This window comes from Talpa occidentalis, unplaced genomic scaffold (genome assembly GCF_014898055.3).
Source record: "Talpa occidentalis isolate TD23 unplaced genomic scaffold, MPIMG_talOcc4v2.1 talOcc4.2, whole genome shotgun sequence".
NCBI classification, from domain to species: domain Eukaryota; kingdom Metazoa; phylum Chordata; class Mammalia; order Eulipotyphla; family Talpidae; genus Talpa; species Talpa occidentalis.
The window spans coordinates 128,272,016-128,293,463 of record NW_023602073.1 but is presented as its reverse complement, the minus strand read 5'-3'; the positions used below and the strand labels follow the sequence as shown (position 1 = coordinate 128,293,463).

Below are 21,448 nucleotides of genomic sequence, written 5' to 3'. Positions count from 1 at the left end.
TATTTACCCAAAGGACACAGAAACATCAATTCCAAAGAGCACCTGCACTCCTATGTTTATAGCAGCACTGTTTACAATAGCTAAGCTTTGGAAACAACCCAAATGCCCAAAAATAGATGACTGGATCAAGAAGATGTGGTACATATATACCATGGAATATTACTCAGCATTCAAAAAAGATAAACACATGCAATTTGCAGCAACATGGATGGCACTGGAAGGGATCATGCTCAGCGAAATAAGCCAAAAAGAAAAAGAAAAATACCGGATGGTCTCACTCATAGCAGGAATCTAGAAAACTTAAATAAGGGACCAGGAAAATGAATATAAGAAAGTGAAAATCAAAATCAACAAAAAACTATGAACCAGAGACACTTTTTGGGGGGGGGGGGCGGGAGGGGAAGGATTGGGGTCAGAATGGGGCGTTTGCAATTGTATGGGGGAATATAAAAATAAAATTTAATATTAAAAAAAAAAAATAAAAAGGCCACTTTTAGATTAACAAAAAAAAAAAATAAAAAAAATAAATAAAAGGCTTGGTTTTAGGAAAGAGGCATGTGTGGTTTTTCATTCTTATCCTATTTTCCCTTTCTGTCTCTATCTCTATTCCATAGAGAGAAGGAAACACTAGAATTAAAAGAGCACAATAAATTTTATTCCAAATTTATTTTCCACGTGACCTTCTCTTGGTGGTCATGACTTCTGTGTAGTGAACTTTCTTTTAAGTCATAGCTGTCTGATGAATACATATCGGGGGTCTTCAGCATCCCTGCTCTGGAATTGGAGAGGTCAGCTAGAATATTTCACTCACACCAGAGAATTGGACGATGAGTGGGTTCACCCAGAAGGAGTCACAGATGTGCCTCATCAAAGCAGCTATATGTGGGCACCTGCCGAATTTGGAATGCTGTCTACCAGGATTAGGATACAGCCAGGCATGAGCAATACTGTTGACTCATTGTCAATAATCTCATTTACTTTATTATACCCTGGAAGGTGAAAGAAGTCTCAAGCAGAAAGGAGAGTTAAAGGAAAAGTGTAAAGTCAAACTTACATCCTTCCCACTTTAAGGATCTAGGGTCTAAGTCTGGATACCACTGCCTGTGGCAGGAAGGATAAAAGTGCTAAACTAGATGTGATTCTAAAGTTTTAATCAGGATTGAAATCAGCTTTTATTTGGGATTTTGTTTTGGAAATTGGGTAGAAGTCTATGCCATCTTCGGATATTATTTGTGATTGGGAAGGGTGAGTGAATAAAGCCAGCTTGCATCCACTAGCACATAAAATAGTGAAGTTGTTTTGTGTTTGCAATACACCAAGGGAGGACTGTCCCAGACCTACTGATATATCTGATGGGAAAAGCTTTCCAATCAGACTAGAGGGAAGGAGGACTCTGAAGACTGGAGCTCCATTCCTTTATGCTTTTCATGAATATTTTGAAGAATGCTTTCACCATCTTATCATATATTATGAAACATATCATTCTTTTTAAAAAATATATTGTAATTAAGCAATCACTATCAATTCTGAATCCATCTTATATTCCCTTATTTAAGCTTTCATGATTAAAATTAAATGTACGAGATATGAAGTGCTCTTCTAATTGTGATCATTTGATTTCTGGGTCAATATTCAAAGTTGATATTTTAAAACACTAAAAAACCAGTATAGCAATATGTCAGCATAACCAATCAGAAAGGATGGTACTATGAGAGGAAGAGCAAGCCCTGGAGATGCCTTCCTTTGCCTTGTATTGGTTTTTAGTCGTTGGATTTTGAGGTGATTGGGAGGTAGGGGAAAAGCGGCTAAAGGAAATAGGAACTTTGCAAATAGTATTTAAGCATTTCAACATTTTCATAATTGTAAGGCTGAATTGGTACATGCTATCTGAAGATCAGTTCTTTCCATGTAATTAAGCACAGTTTTGCGTAACATAATTCTTGAAATTCCAGCAAAATTCCACCAAGGTATATCTAAAAGATAAAAATCAGATGGATCAAATTGACTGAAAAACCAGAGTAGAGGAAAAACACAATCCAAAACACATATAGTAAATGTTACTAAGAGCTATTCTTTTCCTGTAACCTAGAAGAAATTCTAAATCCCAGAAAGAGCAAACAAAGAGAGCAAATAGAAGAAAATAATAATAATAATAATAATAGCTATAAAGGATGTTCCCTCTCACTCCTGCTAAAGTGCCTAAGCATCAACATTAAAATGCAAAGAGGAAAATTTATAGATATAAGGACTAAATTCAAAAAAATGTAAAAACAAAAACCTTAAACACTCTTAGGACAAAGACAGAGGGGGTTTGCTAACAAAAATGAATTAACAGTACATTGGCATCAATTTTCTCATCAGTACACTAGGCTTAGAAGACAAAGGAGATATGTTATTTGAAGTTACGAATTTGAATTCTTTCAATCACAATTTTGCTTAAATGAAATTATAACTGAATTCCTATAAAATGCTTTAAAATTAATTGAAACTAATTATTATTTATTATTATATATTTCTATATATTATATAAATATACTATATTATAACAAATGGTTTAATATGGTGTTGTAATAAATTACAATTAATATATTTTAATAAATATATATACAATAAATTTATATATGCATGTCTATATATCTATATAAGCATATATAAATACAAAATATAGCAAAGAATAGATGGTCATGGATCAAAAAAAACAGGCATATCAAATATAAGGAGCAGAGTTGAGACAATTTTTTTTTTAATTGAAGTAATGTTGGCTTACAGCACTGTATATACTTTAGGAGTTCAAGTTCACACATCTTCAAATGAATGCTGCCACTCCACGCTCACCAACAAACTGTCATTAAACTTCCACCACAGTCCATTTGGCCCTCTCCACACTTTGTGACTCCCCATCTGGTAACATTAGCAATGGAGCTGGATTCTTTTTTTTTTTTTTAAAGATTTATTTATTTAAAAAAGAACCCGGGTACAGGCCAGATCTGCCGCGGGAGGGTGAGAGAATTCACCAGAGACAGAGTGGGGAACAGAACAGGCAGACTGACTGAAACGCACTGCTGAGGGGAGCAGCGGGGCAAGACAGGAGAGGTCCGCAGCGCCATGTGTTTTGCTCTCTGGCTGGCCAGGGATCAAGCTCGTGCTGCAGAGGCTGCTGATTGCTTCATAGTGTGGTGCTTAACCCCTTGTGCCACCAGGGAGTCCCCTCACATAGTCTTAACCCAGCAAACCTCTCTAACCTCTGGCTCTGCATGCTTCATCCTTGCTTCCCCACTGCCACCACCTCTGCTGCCCCACAGGATTGCAAATCCACCTGCATTCTTTCCTCAGGGCTTCACACCCTGGCTCCTTGTCATCCTTCAGCTTGAAGTTTACTCGCCCAGAAAAATCACTGTCACAGCTAGCACTGGTATCTCGACAGTTTTTTCTTTCCCTTTGTTTTCACATTTTCTTAATTGACAGTTTTTTCTTTCCCTTTGTTTTCACATTTTCTTAATTGTACCTGTCATAATCTGCCACAATGCCATCTGCCGTTTACTTGTGGTTTACTTCTCTGTCTCTCCCAAAGACATGTAATAACGCTGAGGTTGGCACTTCCTTTAGTACCACCGTGAATAAACTGGGTAGTTTTTGCTCTTGTTTTGTTTTTTCATTCCTTTATGTTAGTTGAATGAATAATTTAATGGGTAATTAAAATAGAAACCCATGTCCCAGTACTAGGAAAATGCATGTAAATGCATTTTAAATACTTAAAAATTAGGGGCCTCCCCAGTGGCGCAAGGGGTTAAGACACAGCCTATCAAGCTATCCGCAGCCTCTGCAGCAAGAATTCGATCCCTGGTCAGGGAGGAGACCCACATGGCGCAGCAGACCTCTTCTGACTTGCCCGCTGCTCCCCTCAGCAGTGTATTTCAGTAGATCTGCCTGTTCTGTTCCCCATTTTGTCTCTGGCGAATCCTCTCACCCCCCACACCTCTGGCCTGTACCCTAGTTCTTGTATGCATAAATAAATAAATGTTTAAAAAAATTAAGAATAAACTAAGTTGACTCTGCCTAAGGTTTAATGTTGAAAGTGCCTTTAAATTGTTTATTTGGTGTCAGTCAGCAAGACTTGTCATCCCCAGGACTCAATGGAGACCACAGAACATAATTTCAAAAGGCTCACTCTAAAATAATCTTTCTGATGAGTTTAGAGGAAATAAATATCTGAAAGCTGAATCACTGATGAGGTTATTTTCATCATAATGAAGTATTAGTTTTGCTTGTTAGTCATTTTTATAGAAGTCTCTAAAACATTCACCAGTATGCACTCCTGCCAGGGTGGATGTGAAAGCCGCCACAGGTCAAGCAGCACGGCCTGGACCAAGTGCTTATGATGGACAGGTTGGGAGCTGGAGCCAGTCTATTGATAGATAAAAGTTCTTTTTTTTACATACTGTGTTATCCCTTTTTTTTTTTAAAGAGGCACGTATTTTATTTATTTATTTATTTGTTTGTTTATACATGCACTGGGTACAGTCAGAAGCACGGGAGGGTGAGAGAATTCATCAGAGCCAGAGCGGGTAGCAGAGCAGGCAGAAGGACCGAGGTACACTGCTGAGGGGAGCAGCGGGTAGCAGGAGAGGTCTGCGCGCCATGTGGGACCCTCCTCCGGTGGCCGGGGAGCAGCCAGGGATCGAACCGGCGCTGCAGAGGCCGCGGGCAGCTTCGCAGCCCAGTGCTCAACCGCTGAGCCACCGGGGAGGCCCCTGTGTTATCCCTTTTGAAGCAACCTGAGGTAATGGCTGGAACTTAGGAATCTGGGTTCTAATTTCTATCTCTGCTCTCACAATTTGTAGGACTTTGGCCAAGTTAGTTTACCTTAGTTTACCCAGTGTGACATGATAGGACTCAAATAGATGGCCTTTAAATTTCTTTCTAGTTCTAAAACTTCTAATACAAAGTGTACGTGGATAACAGAGTAGGACATTTTCTGTGTGCCCTTCGGGAGAGTTCTGGTGTACCAGGACAGCTTCAGGGTGCTATTATGATGATAACCTCAGTTACTTGAGAGATGCTCAAGCTGAATTGGACACTGAAAATGATAGCCTTGATCATCAGAGTTAAGACTGGAATAAACAAATAAAAGCAAAAATAAAGAGGAGAAAAGGTTACCCTACTGTCAGAGAAAGAAGAACTGTGAATGAGCTCCACGCAGGCAGAGAACTCACCTGAAAGCATGGGTGAGGGAAAGGTTGGATGCCATCGAAGGACTGGGTTCAGGAAGGTCTAGAAGGATCAGAATGTAACAGACAGCAGGGCCGTACCGAGAATAAATCTATCCCCTGAGAGATTAATATATAACATTATAAATGGCACTTTCGAAAGAGTAAACCTTTAGTGTGTGTGGCATCTCTTTAGTGTGTGGGGATCTTGCAAAACAGATGCTGATGCTGGCATCAAGGCTGAGAGTCTGTGTTTCTAACTAGCTCTCAGGAGCTACCAGTTAGTCTAAATCCTGTCCATTAACCAAGAAGAGACTAAAGACAACAGAATGAATATTCAGTCACACAACATCTATGTAACCCAGGTAAAAACATCTAAGGAACCCAGGTAAATGCATTTTAACATTTAGCCATTACTCAGGCTTCCATATCCCTGGGCAGATCAAGAATCTCCTGGTTCCACTTACATTAACCTATTTGCTAGAGACAAGCCCCATGAGAATTACCTGGTGCTGTGGAACTATTACTTAAGGTTTAGCATAAACAATAATTACAATCTGAAGATTGTATTTCTTCTTTAAAAAATTTCCTTGAATATGCAAATACTTTTGATCCTTCCACTTGTTACATGCAATTCAGTTAAGGAAACTTTTCTCTCTCCAAGGTGAACATTGTTTTCAAAATTTGGAACAACATATTAGTACACTAAAAATATACTGAAGGTACAAAATTACACATGAATAATCTTAAACAGAAGGGGGAAATACCTCAAAGGATAGATTCTGTAAGTTTCACATGTTCTCTTTTTCTATTTAGCAGCTGTATTCATGAATTAGGTGAAAATTGTCTGGCCATAAACTTCAAATCTTACTTTGGTATCAAATTGAGCATATTGATTTGCATATTGTTTAAGCTGCTGTTTTATATAGTTTATGCAAGAGCATAAATTATTATTTTTTTTATTATTACTTTATGTGAAAATAATGGAACTGACTCACCCAGAGTATGAGTACTTGACATTATCTTAGTGTGTATTTCCCTCAAATAAGAAGGGAAATATTAGTAACTTCAATAATATAATGCAAATAAAGTGGAATCATTGAGAGAGGACACATCATGCCTACTTTTTCTGTTTTGATTTTTCTTCTCTTACAGTTTACATAGCTCAAACTACCTCTGAGACTTTCTACAAAAAAAAAAAAAATCAGTCTATTTTGATATGCAATAATTAAACTTTTTTTTTTTTTTTTTAGGTAAGGGAGGTTAAGGTGAATTAAAGTGACCCGGATTTATTTTCATAGATCAGTATTTTAAGTTTTGTTCCTTTAAATATTAAAAAAGAGAAAAAAGATGTCTATCTGATCTTTTTCCACTAGTAAAATATTCTTCCATTTACTGACAATGATTCAGCTGATTAGATAATGTGGAGCTAGTAACATTGAAGGGTGACTTGTGGTTATGCTCAAGTGTCTTGCAGAGCAAATGAGCACTGTGCATCATGACTCAACCCTGTTGACTTCCCTCCAGAAACTGCAGTAGATCCAAGCTCCTAAAGGCAGGCTCTTGACAGGCTGCACCATCACCAGTATTTATACACAAAACATACCACTTGGGTGGAATTACCTGCATCCTGCTTTTGACGAGCATGACCTTCAACATCCTTCAGTGTTGTTACAGTGAAAGATTGTAGCAAGTCACCTGAGAATTGGCTCTGGGAGGGGAATCAGTTTTGTACTATGGTCTCCATGACTTCAGAGGGACAACTTGGGCAGGAACTGTGGAGTAAAATGAAAAGATGAAAGGCAGGAGAGAGGTCGCAAGGTGGGTTTATTCTGTAATCTGGCCCCCTCTTCCAGTTGTTCTGGGTTCAGCATTCATCGTGGTCAAGTCTCACCTTCAGAGTCTTGTGATGTCCTCTCAGTGGCAGAAGAGCCTTAGTTTTTAAATTTTTCATGTATGTGATATCATAATACATTCAAAGCTTTAACCTTTTTATAATATTAACCAGATCCCAGTTTATTATTGGTTTTGTGAATTTATTTTTAATGTACTTGAGTGATAATATAGGGGACCCACTAAGGGTCCCCACTACAAAGATGTATTTGGGAATAAAACCCTAGCAGCAAGGGAAACAAAAAGCAAAAATAACAAGGGAGATTGTATGAACTTCAAAGCCTTCACACCACAAAAGAAGCCATGGAGGGCTTCCCCTGGTGGCGCAACAAGTGGTTGAGCACCGCACTGTGAAGTTGTCCGCAGCCTCTGCAGTGTGGTTCGAGCCCGGCCAGCAGGTGAGAATCCCACATGGCAAAGCAGACCTCTTCTGACTCGCCCGCTGCTCCCCTCAGCAGTGTATTTCAGTCAGTCTGCCTGTTCTGTTCCCCACTCTGTCTCTGGTGAATCCTCTCACCCTCCCATGGATCTGGCCTGTACCCCGGTTCTTGTATAAATAAATAAATAAATAAATCTTTAAAAAAAAAAAGAAGCCATGGAAACACAAAAAGCCAAGCTACACAGTGAGGAAAAGGATTGGCATATGATACCTCTGACAAAGGGTTAATTTCCAAAATTTACAAAGTGCTTATATGATCCAAGAGCACAGAAACAAATGGCCCATATACAATATGGACAAAGGACCTCAATAGACACTTCTCCAACAGGATATTCAGATGGCCTGTAGACATACAAAGAAATGTTCAACATTACTTATTATAAGAGAAATGCAAATTAACCCCACTGAGCTACACCTCACTGCTGTGAGAATGATCCATTAAATGACCCATTCTGTGATGACTTATGGAAGCTCAGGCAGCAGGCCAGACCCAACCAACACAGCTGGAGGTGCTCACAGGGCTCTGAGAGGCCACAGAGCAGCCCACAACAGTCTGAAGGTAGGGCTTGACCATGGTGAATGCTGAACCCAGAAGGACCAAGAGAGGATGCCAGAAACAGAGTGAACAACCTTTCCTTAGGGCCCCCCACTAGGGCTTCCAGTTAGACCAGGGGAGCCCCCACTGGGACACCCAAAGAGCATGAGGGAGAGGAAGAAGGATGAAGGAAGATGAAAGTTCATAGCCAACAAATGCTTATTCCACTTATTACCAAGTGCTGGATATTTTCAAACAGTAAGTTTTTTAATCCCTGGTGAAAATTTGACTCACTTTTGTCTTTTCCTTTTGTTGTCATGCATAAGCCAGTGATATTTTTTTCCTGCAGTTCTTTATGTCTAAAAATTTCCAATTAGCTGGATGATTAAGGAGGGTTTAATAAAAGGACACACTACAAGGAAGTGAGCAACACTTAAAGAAACCAGCAAGAACAGCCTGGTGCCCTGAGGCAGCAACAGCAGGGTGCCACTGCAGTGCTAGGCCCAAGCACAGGGGAGGGAGCAGCTATAGCCGGGGGAGAGGGTGGCTGCAGGGTGCACACTCCCCAGGCCCTTCCTGGAGGAACACAACTGCCCTGCAGGAAATTAGTGGGGAGACTGCTGGGATAGGAACTCAGATTTTACTCTCTTTCCTCCCACCTCCTATCAGTGCTTCCAATGGTAAAATGCACCCGGACTTGCCAGGGTAAAGCACCTCCTTAATCCAATCTGTGCAGGTCAGCCTCCCACACAGAGAGACAGGAGACATCTAGGAAAATTTAAAAGATCTAGTATAGAAACTTTGTAAGGTATTTAAGAGGAAAATAGCAGCTTCAGATAACTGTGCAGAGCAGATTGAAAAGTGATGACATGAGAAGCAAGAACTCTACTCAACATGGGTGGGAAAGGAGACATGCTAGAGTGATTTCTAAATAAATATTTATTTTGAATATTGTGTACTCAGTATCCATCTCAATGGCTAGGGACAGCTTTCCTGCACCCTTATAGGTACACAGCTCATGCCATTGGCTATCTAAGTCTATTCAGATAGACCACTCCATTTAAATTAAATAGATTTTTTTCTACCGACAGTACTCAGTTACTCAAGCCAGTGTCCCACACACTAGAGCTGACTCCCTGCAGCTGCCTGCCAACCCCTAAAGCAGCTTCTGGAGAAGCTCCTAGACATTCAGCACAATGTTCTCCTGTGAGCTGTTGTCCTTGGATCGTCAGCTCTGCTTGACTGAGCAGACTAGAAAGCTGGCGCTGCTTTCTCTGCCCTTGTAGAATCCAGTCTAAGCAAGAATACTGTTAAGTCAGTTTAGCAAAAATCCTCCACATTTCTGGCTGACCTGTCTCAGTATCTTACCTCCCTGGCCTGCCTTCAGCAAGAATTCTGCTGAGTCATCCTAACATGACTCCTTGACCCTGAGGCTTCCTCACAGTCATTTCCATTCATTGCCCTGCCCTGTTCCTGGGGTATAAATCCCCACTTGGGGTTTGTTGGATTCAGATTGGAGTCTGCTCTCTCTCCTCTACTACAAAACCCCATTAGAGTAGTCGCCCTTCAATAGTCACCGTCCCACCTTCTAGAAATGTAGTGAATAATTATTCTCTATAACACACAAACACACACCCCATGTCTTTTTAGAGTCAAGAACTAATTCACAAATAAACAAAAGAGGGACTGAGAGGAAGCCACGCTCAGCAGAAGGCTCACTGGACATGGAGTATGTCTCCACTGAGGTGGGTGAGTCAGTTGTAATGTCTGCGGCTGTGCAGAGAGAGGCATGACTGGGTGAGGTTCTTGGCGTGGGAGACTCCAGGAAAAAGTTCCCTGGCAGTTATTCTCACACCCTCTTGGCTTTCTGTACACAGCCTAGAATGTTCACTCAAGACCAGCAGTTATATTGGATTAGTAAATAGTCTTTGATGAACATGAAAACACTTCATAGCTGTTTATTATGTATTTTTATGCAATTTATTTTTATACAAACAGTTGCAGGGAATAAAAAGTGTAGTGATGATAAGAGTGGTCCTTACTAATCATATTTGAGACAGAGTGAAGCCCAGATAATGTTGCATAGATGGACTTAGGACATAGAGTGTCATGATATTTAGAGAGAAGGGCTTAGAACGGAAAGGAAAAGACAAAACTAAATTTTCTCATTCACCACTTGAGGTAAGGCTGAACTGGGATTCAAGAACAACCTGCCCTCCTTCTGTTCTACAAATTAATTCCAGATGTGAGAGGATGTTGACATGATGATCACAGATGTTTTATGTTCATGAAAAGAAAGATTCTGTTTCTCTCTTAATCTTTCTTTTTTTTTAAAGATTATTTATGCATACAAGAACTGGGGTACAGGCCAGAGGTGTGGGGGGTGAGAGGACTCACCAGAGACAGAGTGGGGAACAGAACAGGCAAAGTGACTGAAATACACTGCTGAGGGGAGCAGTGAGCGACACAGGAGCAGTCTGCTGTGCCATGTGGGCAGTTCCGTGGCCAGTGGCTGGGGATCAAACTCATTCTGCAGAGGGTGTGATAGCTTCACAGTGCTGTGCTTAACCCCTTGCGCCATCAGGGAAGCCCTCTTAATCTTTCATAGTAAGAATTTTACTAAGTACAAGGAAAGGTCTTGGGGTCAGTAGCCAATGGTGCAGATACAACTTGCAAATTAAGAGACAGAGGAAATAGGAAGTTGTTGCAAATATAAGACACTAAGTGAAGATTCACAAGGATAAGAGCTCAAATTGTACTGACTTGTAATCAACTGCTTCTCCTATGAGCAGCTCTTTGTAGTGAGCATTAAGGTGTGAGGAAGTAACTGAATAAGTTATATAATGATGGTTAATTATTTGCCCAGGCTAAATGACAGGTGGACTGCTAGTTCTTATGTGTCTGCTGGTCACAACAATCTTCCTTTTTCTGAACTCCTAGAGTGAAATCATATAGGAACCAAAACCATTAGCATTTTATTTTCCTTTTTCATATATTGGCCTTTAATTGTCTCATGTCTGTAAATTGAAGTCAACCTATTCTGAACTGCATCTTATATTTCTTTTGTACATTTTCCCCACTAAAAAGGAGTGTCAACTGGATATAGAGTTCACAATTAATAACCATTTGATGGACTAATTTATTAGTTATAGATATTGAATATAGTTTCTTGTGTAGGTTATAGAACACACCTCTAGAATACTGGTATTTACTTAAAAAATCTTTTAGTAATCTAGGGATATAAGATATGTGGTTCAAAATAATAGCACTTATTTTCAATATCACATAAACTTTTGTAATGACTTTTTTATTATTGTGCTTTAGGACATAGATTTGCAGTTTCTGAACAGGAGCTAAATGTGACTCCTGACACTGTGTACTTAAGAGTTTTCATAAACCTGGATAAAAGAAGCCATGAAAGAGGGGACAGAATCCAAGTATCTAAGGCACACCAAAAGGCCAATCATTATCACGAGTGGAGTAGCCTAAATATGGGTCAACAAAATAGCAGAAAACAGGGCAATCCTATTCCATACTCCATTCATGGTGATCCTTACCCCATTTTACAATCCTTAATTTCATCATATCTACAAAGTCCCTTTAGCTGTATAAGGTGGTAGTGTCACAGGTTCTGGGATTGGCCTGTGAGGACAATTTCTGTCCCCCACAATATCTGCCAGCCCTACTGCCAAGGAGCTGCAGTCCCTGGAGAATGGCTGTCTTCTCCACGTCCTCCTCCTCCCTGGCAATTCTTTGGATTGTTGTACCCAGCCAGCCCTGCAAAGGCAGAAGGAAGAGTACCCTTTGTCAGAAGAGAAACTGGAAAACAGCTGTGAAACTGTCCGCAGCCTCTGCAGCACGGGTTCCATCCTGGCTGGCCAGCGAGAATCCCACATTGTGCAGCAGACCTCTCCTGCCTCACCCGCTGCTCCCCTCAGCAGTGTGCTTAGTCAGTCTGCCTGTTCTGTTCCCAACTCTGTCTCTGGTGAATCCTCTCACCCTCCCACACATCTGGCCTGTACCCCAGCTCTTGTATAAATAAAACAAAATCTTAAAAAAAAAAAAACCAAAAACTAAGGATCAGAAAATATATGCAGTCAGACAAAATGAGACTTTCCCCTTCCACCTTTACTTTCCAGTCAATGCAAAGACTTCATTAGGACTTTCCGTCACCTAAAGACTCAACTAGTTCATGTATTAACTCCTGTGCTCCGAAATACAAGGAAGGGGCAGATGCATAAAGAGGCGGGGAAAGATAGTGCAAAGCTCATAAATGAGATCATCTTTTCTATGCATAGGAAAAGAAACAGAAACACTGACTGTGAACAGAGCTGAGAATGATAGGGCCGTTGGTTTTCAGCGTTCGAGAAATCCAGGGTTTTGATTTTCATAAAAGGGTCTAAAAAAAGCTTCGTGCACACAGAAAATGGACAGCAGCTGCATTACAAACATGCTCAGCAGTGCCCCTGGGTGAGAGTAAAAAGGGAAAATCTTCTCAAAAGAAGGAACTTTTATTTTTGCTAATTTGTATTAGTTGCGGGACGTAAGGTAGTTATCCTACTTGAATAAATCTTACCTTTCTGAAATCTCACTCTTAGAATTTTTATTCCTTTCCTAAATTATTTCTCTTTGCATAGTTCCTGAAATTTATTTTCTGCCTTCATCTGCTATCAATTCAAAGGGGAAATCCTCTGAGAATGGTATGTTTTGCTGTTACTGCTTACATATGAACACTCTAATTCATTTTGTAAATAATTACTGTTTAGAAGTTCATATTACAGGTGAAAAGGATGTAGTACAAATAAATTTGTTATAGCCAGTGAACCAAAGGAGCTGCAAGGAGAGGATAGAAAATAGGGGCAGGACATGTGGGGAGTGGGGGAGCTCCCAAGAGGGTTTTCCCTGCCTCCTAAATTTAACCAAGCTGAAACATATAATATTTTAAGCATTTTTATCTTTAAGTGGTCTTACACTTGCTTGGTTTAGAAACTGTCTTCAGAACTGATGACATATTGAGCTTTGGCATTAAATATAGTTGCAAGCTTATCTTTACAACTGTCATGTGTATGGGGGGGGTGTGTATGTTTATAAAATAAAGTATAAATATCAGCTTCTATGTAATATCTAGGAAGATAGTCTCTGCTTTTTAATTTCTGAGAAATGCTATTCTTTTTCTAACTGATTAACAATAAGTATAGTATTGCTCTATTGTTATTCCAATTTTCTAGGTAAGCAACAAAGACATATAAATATGGTAAAGGCCTTAAACAAAATTGAGATCACATGAAAGATCTGGATTCAATTTCAGGCAAGCAGCAATCCTTGCTTCCCTCTGGACTCAGGTAGTGAATATAACCTTTACAATCAATGAAGGTGCATTGAAAAAAAACCAAAAAGACAAAAAAAAAAGTGCAACATTTACAATCCTCACAATGAATCTCTAAGATACAGCCTCCTGTATTTACACCTCAGAAAAGGAGACTCAGTATCATGTATGTTCTAGCACTTTTTCTCATTCGCTAAAGAGTTAGTTTTTAGTGAATAGGTTAAATGAATCCTACCCTGAGCCTAAAGCTGGATTTTTCCTAAATACAGAACATCAAAATTTTCCATTTGATAAAACCAAACAAGGAAGAAGTGGGTATTTCTTATAAATGTGAAGGATTTATAGGCAATTCTTGATGGGTGATAATAAAGAAGAATTAATCATTCATTTACTTAACAATGTTGAGGAAGATTTTTTTACTATTGGAGCATTTCATAAGTACATTTTCACAGCACGAATGAGCTCTCACTGGCTGATTTAGAACAATTTGAGCGTCAAGATAATTAGGGAGAGGAAAAATTTACAAGTCATTGAAAAATAGGAGTACATAAAGCCACACAATTGATGACTGATAGATCCATTGACTGACAACAGGTTCTTCCTTACAGTAGAATACCAAATGCCAACTCCTATACATGGAAAGTGCTAGAGTTGGAATATCACAATTCCATGCTTTGGCTGAAAAAAATTGTCCAAAATGCTGGGTTTATTTATAAAGCATGGGACAAGTAGGTATAATAAGTTTTGTAACAGGATGGTTCCTAGGAAAAGGGGAGATTCCAAGTCCCCTGCCATACCCAAGGGAGGGTGGAGCTGAGCAGGGAAGAGAAGAAACTAGAGAAGAGATGGAGGAAGAAAGGAAGCAGGATTGAGAGCCAGAAGGAGGCCTGGAGGAGGCACATAGAGCCGAGAGACATGTGAGGAAACTATGCTTGTGTTTCTGTCCTGAAAAGGTTGAAACAGATGTGGGTGAGAGACCCAGGGGGGAGTTAACAATCTTGATTTTGATTTTGCTCTTTTCCTCCTAGACTTGTCTGGCTGTTTCTGACCCTTTCCAATAGGTCCCCACCAGAAGGTGCTTTAGACCTGTGGCAGCCTTTCAGGCCTCAGTGACCCTGCTTTGGGCCAACACTGTTTGGCTGAACATTTACCCACAAGTGGATGGATAACTTTTGGTGCTGTATTTGGAAACTATATTCTTTGTCTTTTCTTTGTTGCACACTAATTTTACAATTATACAATTACTTTCCATTAAAGGTCTTATATGTTTTTGTGATGCAGTGGATGGCAGAACCTATTTAGAACAGACAGGTTTGGGGATTCTGGGGTGCCCCTCTCCCTGTCCTGTAAGTTCTGAAATTTCCATTGTTAGATTCTTTCTTGACCAAAATCTTATTGATACACTATTATCTATGGTTTCTTTTTTTTTCCCAGCAATTTAAAATATTTACACTTCTTGACATGTCAGTGTTAGAATATGTTTTCAATTGGAATAGCTGCTTTGACATTAAAAAAAGGGTGTTTTCAAATACTATTTTATTGCTTTTGAAGGAATTTAATTCATAATCCCAGAAATAATTTGCTTAACAATAATGTAAGTTTTGATGCTGAAAATAAGATTCCTAAACTAAGTAAAAAGATGAAAGGAATTGGGAGCTATTACTATCTCTTGGCAGTCTGTATTACTGGATTATTTCAAAGGTAATAATGTCTCAAGTTTCCTTTTGTATCAAGGCTTTATTTTTTTTCCTGTACTCTGCTGCCCCATAGTGGTTACTATTAACTATACCAGGCTGACTAAAAAGACACAAAAGCTCAATAGGTAAATGCCAATCCTGGAAGCGTCTGTTTAAAAATGAGCTCTCCGCAAATGCCCAAAAATAGATGACTGGATCAAGAAGATGTGGTACATATATACCATGGAATATTACTCAGCATTCAAAAAAGATAAACACATGCAATTTGCAGCAACATGGATGGCCCTGGAAGGGATCATGCTCAGCGAAATAAGCTAAAAAGAAAAAGAAAAATACCGGATGGTCTCACTCATAGCAGGAATCTAGAAAACTTAAATAAGGGACCAGGAAAGTGAATAACTATAAGAAAGTGAAAATCAAAATCAACAAAAAACTATGAACCAGAGACACTTTTTGGGGGGTGGGGGGCGGGAGGGGAGGGATTGGGGTCAGAATTGGGGGGTTGCAATTGTATGGGGAATATAAAAATAAAATTAAAAAAAAATGAGCTCTCCGATGCTCAGTGAAATAAGCCAGAGGGAAAAAGAAAAATATCATATGGTTTCACCTATAGGAGGAATATAGTGGAACCTATGAGGACAAATGAGGTCCCTCATCAGACACTTTGAAAACATGCCAGTTCGAGACTATCTATGCTCTCCCAAGCTTCCCACGCTCTCCCACCAAGCTACCCTTTCATAAAAACAACTCAAAGAAATTTTCTTACTTTATATTCATCAGAATCACATGAGGTACTTGTTTAAGATTTCTAGGTCTGGCACCCAGCAGTTTTTCTCAAGACTGTGAAATATGCTTTTTAAAATCAAATGCCTCAAATGATTCTGACTTTGTACAGAACACTTTTGGAGAAGCACTGATTCTGGGGAAATAGTGATATTATGAAGGAAAGAATGCTAAATGTAGAGTCAGAAAAATCAGGCCTCTTCACCCCACTCACACTTGCTAAGCACCTTTTGGTACCAAGCATCCATACTGGGGGCTAAGAGGGCACATAAAAGTCACAATCTGCATTTGAATAAGTCAAGTCTGGTTTGGGTGAAGTGAAATAAATAATTATGATGTTCTGAGATAATAACTCTGGAAAGAGAGAGGTGGAGCCTTTCAGGGGACAAGAGTGGTGGAGGGAGGAACTTGGGGAGAGCCAGACTGAAGATATTTGTTGTAGAAAGCTTTCCAGTCAAAAAACTGAAATAAATTAGCAAGAACAGTGACACACTTAGAATCCTCAATTTCTGCAACCCTGCACACATCTCCAGCTCCCTGAACTTGTATTTGTTATTTGTGTAAAAATAAGTGCTTTTCACTTTTACTTGACAGCTTAGTGTTTACAGTGGTTAGTGTTTGCAGCTGGTAAATGATGAGACAATATGGGGTGAAGGGAGATAGTTAGACAAAGGAAGCAAAGAGGGAAACTGAGAAAGAGAAGCGGTTCCCCACTCCCATCTCCTTAATTCAGCAGTTATTTCTTCCTCTTTCACCACCCAGTGCCAGAAATGCCTGCTTCTCACAGTCTCTTCTGAAATAAGGTCACCACCCAAGCACACTGCTTTTATCAACTCATTTAATTTTCACAAAGATATGAGGTAATTTTATCATTTCTACTTGACATGAAAATTGAGGTCCAGGCTTCAAGTGACTTACCCATATTCACAGTGAATACATGGCAGAACTAGGATTCCAATAAACATGTCTGTATCTTTTCTGTGAGCTATTTGATGACAAGGACTAGTTTCTTCTCTTCAATTCAGTGGCTCATAAAAAATTAAGCACCAGAAATGACTTTGTAGGAGAAGAAAATGTCTTCTTTCACCTTCTGATGGTCTCTGGTTGGGTCTGAAAATTGTAATGAACATGACATATTAATGGGAGGAAAGCATGCAAATTTGATTGAATTTTTATATAGTGTGCAGGAGTCTTCACAAGAAAATGAAGACTCAAAGAAGTGACCAGAACAGGAAGTTTTTATACCTTTTAGACAAATAAATAAATCTGTAAAGATTTCACAAGCAAATGGGGTTTTGGCTAGGGGCAGAAATAGTGAAGTAGTAGCAAGGCTTTTATAGCCTTCTTGGATCTCAATTCCCTGTCTCTGGTGATAGAAGTTCCCCTTTGTCCTGCTGCGGAGAGAGTACCTTTCGTGTGGGAGATTTCAAGGAAGAAAGACAAAGAGGGGAGGTCAGAGAGAACTTCTGTGTCAGCTGTTTCTCAAATTCCTTCAACATAAGATATTCAGGCCAAGGTGCTATGTTTTGAGTTACCATATATCCTGAACCACATCAACTTCAAAAAGGAAAAAAAAAAACAGGCAGATGGAGAGGAAGTGGTTTGGTTGGTTTTGAGAAGAATACAACAGATCATCCTACATTTGCTGGTGCAGTAACCTTGCCTTCAACCAGCGACATGTTGAAAATACTTTCAAAGTCAAGGCTCAGCTGATTATTTCCTAACTTTTAAGTTATAGATTAGCTAACTCACTGTTGTAGGAAGCTCTTCAATATTTTAACATTTAGACTGTTAAACACTGCGCTCTAGAGTAACCTGCCACAAATTGAATCTATGGAAATCAATCTCTTTTCCCCTACAATAACCAGAAACTATAAATAATACCCCAGGTCCCAAGATAAGGCCTGAACTATAGTGTTCTCACCCCTCCTCACCCTGCTCTCTGACTATCTGCATATCTTTTATTTATTTTTAGGTGAAAAAAGGCTTTACTATTTCCCAAGGATTTTGTTTTAAAAAAATTGAATAATTCAGAAGTATATAAAGTATAAAGTAAAAAGTTAAAAATGTAAAATTTATATGTTTATTCTTCTGTAACAGGGTGGTCCCCAGGGAAAGGGGAGGTTCCAGTTTCCCTGTCCCACCCAAGGGAGGGTGGAGCTGAGAAAGAAAGAGAAGCCAGAGAGGAGACAGCAGGAGGAAGGAAGACGAATGGAGAGCAAGGAGACCTGGAGGAGGCACATGGAGCAGAGAGACACATGAAAAAGATGCATTTGCTTTTTGGTCCGGGACTGGTTGAAACAGATGTGGGTGAGACACCTGTGGGGAAGTTACAAATGGCAGAGTTTATCTTGATTTTGGTTTTGCTCTTTCCTTCCATACTTGCCTGGCCCTTTCTGCCCCTTTCCAGAAAGTGCCTTAGACTTGCACCAAGCTTTTGGGCCTCAGTGATCTTGCTTCAGGACAACCCTGTTTGGCTGGGCATTTGCTTACGAGGAGATGGGTAACTTTTGCTGCTCTATTTGGAAATCATATTCTTTGTTTTTTCTTTGTTGCACACTAATTGTTTTAAAGTTCCTTTCCATTAAAGGTCTCATGCACTGAAGTATGTTTTGACTAATGTAGCAGACGGCAGGTTTAGGAGTTCTAGGTGCCGCTCTCTCTGCCCTGTTCACATTTCTAGACATTGTTTTTCTCTCCCCCTCATTTTCTCTCTCTATATATAATTAAAAAATGTTTTTTAAAGATTTATTTGTATTTATGCATACAAGAACTGGGGTGTAGGCCAGAGGTGCAGGAGGTGAAAGTGTTCACCAGAGACAGAGTGGGGAGCAGAACAGGCAGATCGGCTCAAATATACTGCTGAGGGGAGCAGCGGGTGAAACAGGAGAGGTCTGCTATGCCATGTGGGTTAGCTCTTTGGCTGGGGATCAAATTCATGCCACAGTGGCTGGTGATAGCTTGATAGCACTGAGACTTTAACCCCTGCACCACAAGGAAGGCCCTCAAAAATGTTACTATAACACATATTCATTTCATAGACACCTTCGGATGTCAATGATATAAATCTAATATACTAGCTATACTAATATAATGTAGTATTCTACATGCTCATATTAACACATTTTATGTTTGTATTAACTAATTTAATGCTTCCCAACAAGTCTACCAGGCTATAGCTCTATGTCCTAGGTGGGAAAACTGAGGCGAAGAGGTTAAGTGACTTGCCAAAGTTTTGGAACTGGGATTTGAGCACAGCAGCCCTACTCCAGAGATCTCTGACTGATGATGGCATTACACTCAGAAAAATTCATCATAAGTTGAAGATATCAAAAGGTGAATGTACCGTAAGTCAAAGATGTCATAAAGTAGAAAATGTATGTTACACAGGTAACCTGTCCAACATCACATAGCTGACCTAAACGTGCTCAGAAGACTTACATTAGCCTATAGTTGGGATGTATTTTGAATTTCACCACTAGAATTGTTACAGGGCAGGGAGAGGGACACCCCAGACCCCACACACCTGCCGGCTCTAAATAGGTTCTGCCATACGCCCCATCGACACAAAACATATGAAACTTTAACGGGAAGGAATTTTAATACAATTAGGAAACAATACAGGAAAGGCAAAGAATATAGTTTCTAAGTCAAGAACCCGAAGTTATCCATCCCCTCATGGGTAAAAGTCCACCCAAGCAGGACTGGCCCAGAACAAGGCCCCAAAGCCTGTCACAAGTCTAAAGCATCCTCCAGTGGGGACCCACAGAAAAGGATCAGAAACAACCAGACAAGTTTGGAAGGAAAAGAGCAAAATCAAAATCAAGACAAAAACCTCCATTTTCACCTCCCCACAGGTCTGTCACCCACATATGTCCAGTCCACGACCAAAAGGCAAGTGCAGTTTCTTCATGTGTCTCTCGGCTCCATGTGCCTCCTCCAGGTCTCCTTCTGGCTCTCCATCCTGCTTCCTTCCTTCCTCAGTCCCCTCTGCAGCTTCTTCTCTCTCTGCTTAGCTCCACCTGCCTTTTGGGTGGGGCAAGAAACCTGGAACCTCCCCTTTTCCTGGGGACCACCCTGTTACAGAATAATTACCTTTCCTCTTTTTCTCACCAGAAGCAGGAGAAACAGATGAAGCTTTTTAATCAAGTCAGAAAGCAGAAACACAAAACACAATATCCAGAAAAAAAAATTGCTGGCAACACAGTGCCCTGCAGAGGATCAGCTGCTTACCCTTCTGATCCTGTGACTGAGTGGGAGCTGCCAGCTTTGTGAGCATGTGTTACCACAGGGCTCACTAGTCCAGGAAAGGAACAACATTGTAAATTTCATGCAAGATTTCTACTGACTGCATATTGCTTTCACAACATCATAAAATCAAAAAACCGTAAGTCAAAGCAGCTTGAGTCTGGGGCTGAATGTGCTCTGAACCACCACACTTCTTCACTGATACCACGTGGTTACATGTGTGCAAGTGATTCCCTTGGACAGATATTTATGTTGTTTCCAAATGTTTAATATTTAAAACAATACTGTGACATATGTCATTTCAGCATACTTGCCCAAACATTCCCTCAGTACAGATTTCTAAAAGTGAGCTTATGCCTGGAAGAGTTAATACATTGCTTTTACAAGTTTGCAGAAAGACTGTGCATCTGCAGAGCTGCGACAAGGTACCAGCGTGCTCATGCCCCCGGCCCCCCTTTATACTTACCCTGTCAGTACTGTGTATTATTATTCTTTCTCATTTTTATCAATCTCTTAGGTCTCACCATGCTGTTTCACCTAAGCCCTGTGATCCTGGAAGACAGTGACGGTTAAAGAAATCTTCATGGCTTTTGTGTTCTGGGAATGGTTTATTGCAAATAGCCACCTTCCTCCTTTGACTCATGGATGCCCCCACTACCACCACCACACAGCCCCTGTGTGGTCAAGGCCAGATAGAAAAAGTCAGTTCCCATTCTTTGCCTTATAAATGATTAACTGGCTTTCTGGTCTCCACCAATCAATTGTAACAAAATGCTTATTAACCAAACTTTGGTTAAGATTGTCCCCTTACTTGGGTTCCTGAACTTTGGCCCATCCTCAGCCTAAGGCAACAAACAGCCAGCACCTCCTAGAACAGACTAGCCTCAGGATAAAATTTCTCTATGGTCTGATTCTGTCACTCCCATTCTAACCTTGTTTTCACTCCTAATTCTTTCTAGCCTTGTTAACTCTTCTCTATAAAAGAAAATTTCTTTTACCTGGCTTAGGAGACATTTGCAGGCCTATGGTCCAGAAGCTCTCCTTGCAACTACTGATATATAAGTCTGGGATATCTAGTTGAGACTATGTTGATTATATGCAGCAATACTGTATCAGACACATCAAACTGTAAAAAAAATTTAAATAAGACAATTTTGGTAATACAAACAAACTCAAACACTTCATGATGCAGACATTCTGCTCTTGGAGAACTGCAAAATGGGGAAGGTTTTACAGCATGAGTAAAGTACAAGGAAGTGAAAAATAGAAAATATCTGATTGACTGGAACAGTATCGTCAGCATTGTTTGGGGTGAGAAAA

The 21,448-nt window shown here is 39.9% G+C and overlaps 1 long non-coding RNA gene across 1 annotated transcript; it reads right to left on the bottom strand.

Annotated features, from left to right (window-relative positions):
• Positions 1-680: 680 nt before the first annotated feature.
• On the bottom strand, positions 681-20,768 carry LOC119253446 (uncharacterized). Its single transcript, XR_005127081.2, has 5 exons — positions 20,595-20,768; positions 16,799-16,990; positions 6,831-6,982; positions 5,214-5,327; positions 681-1,973 (listed from the first exon to the last, which is right to left on the bottom strand). It is a non-coding gene; the product is annotated as an uncharacterized LOC119253446 (long non-coding RNA).
• Positions 20,769-21,448: the final 680 nt, after the last annotated feature.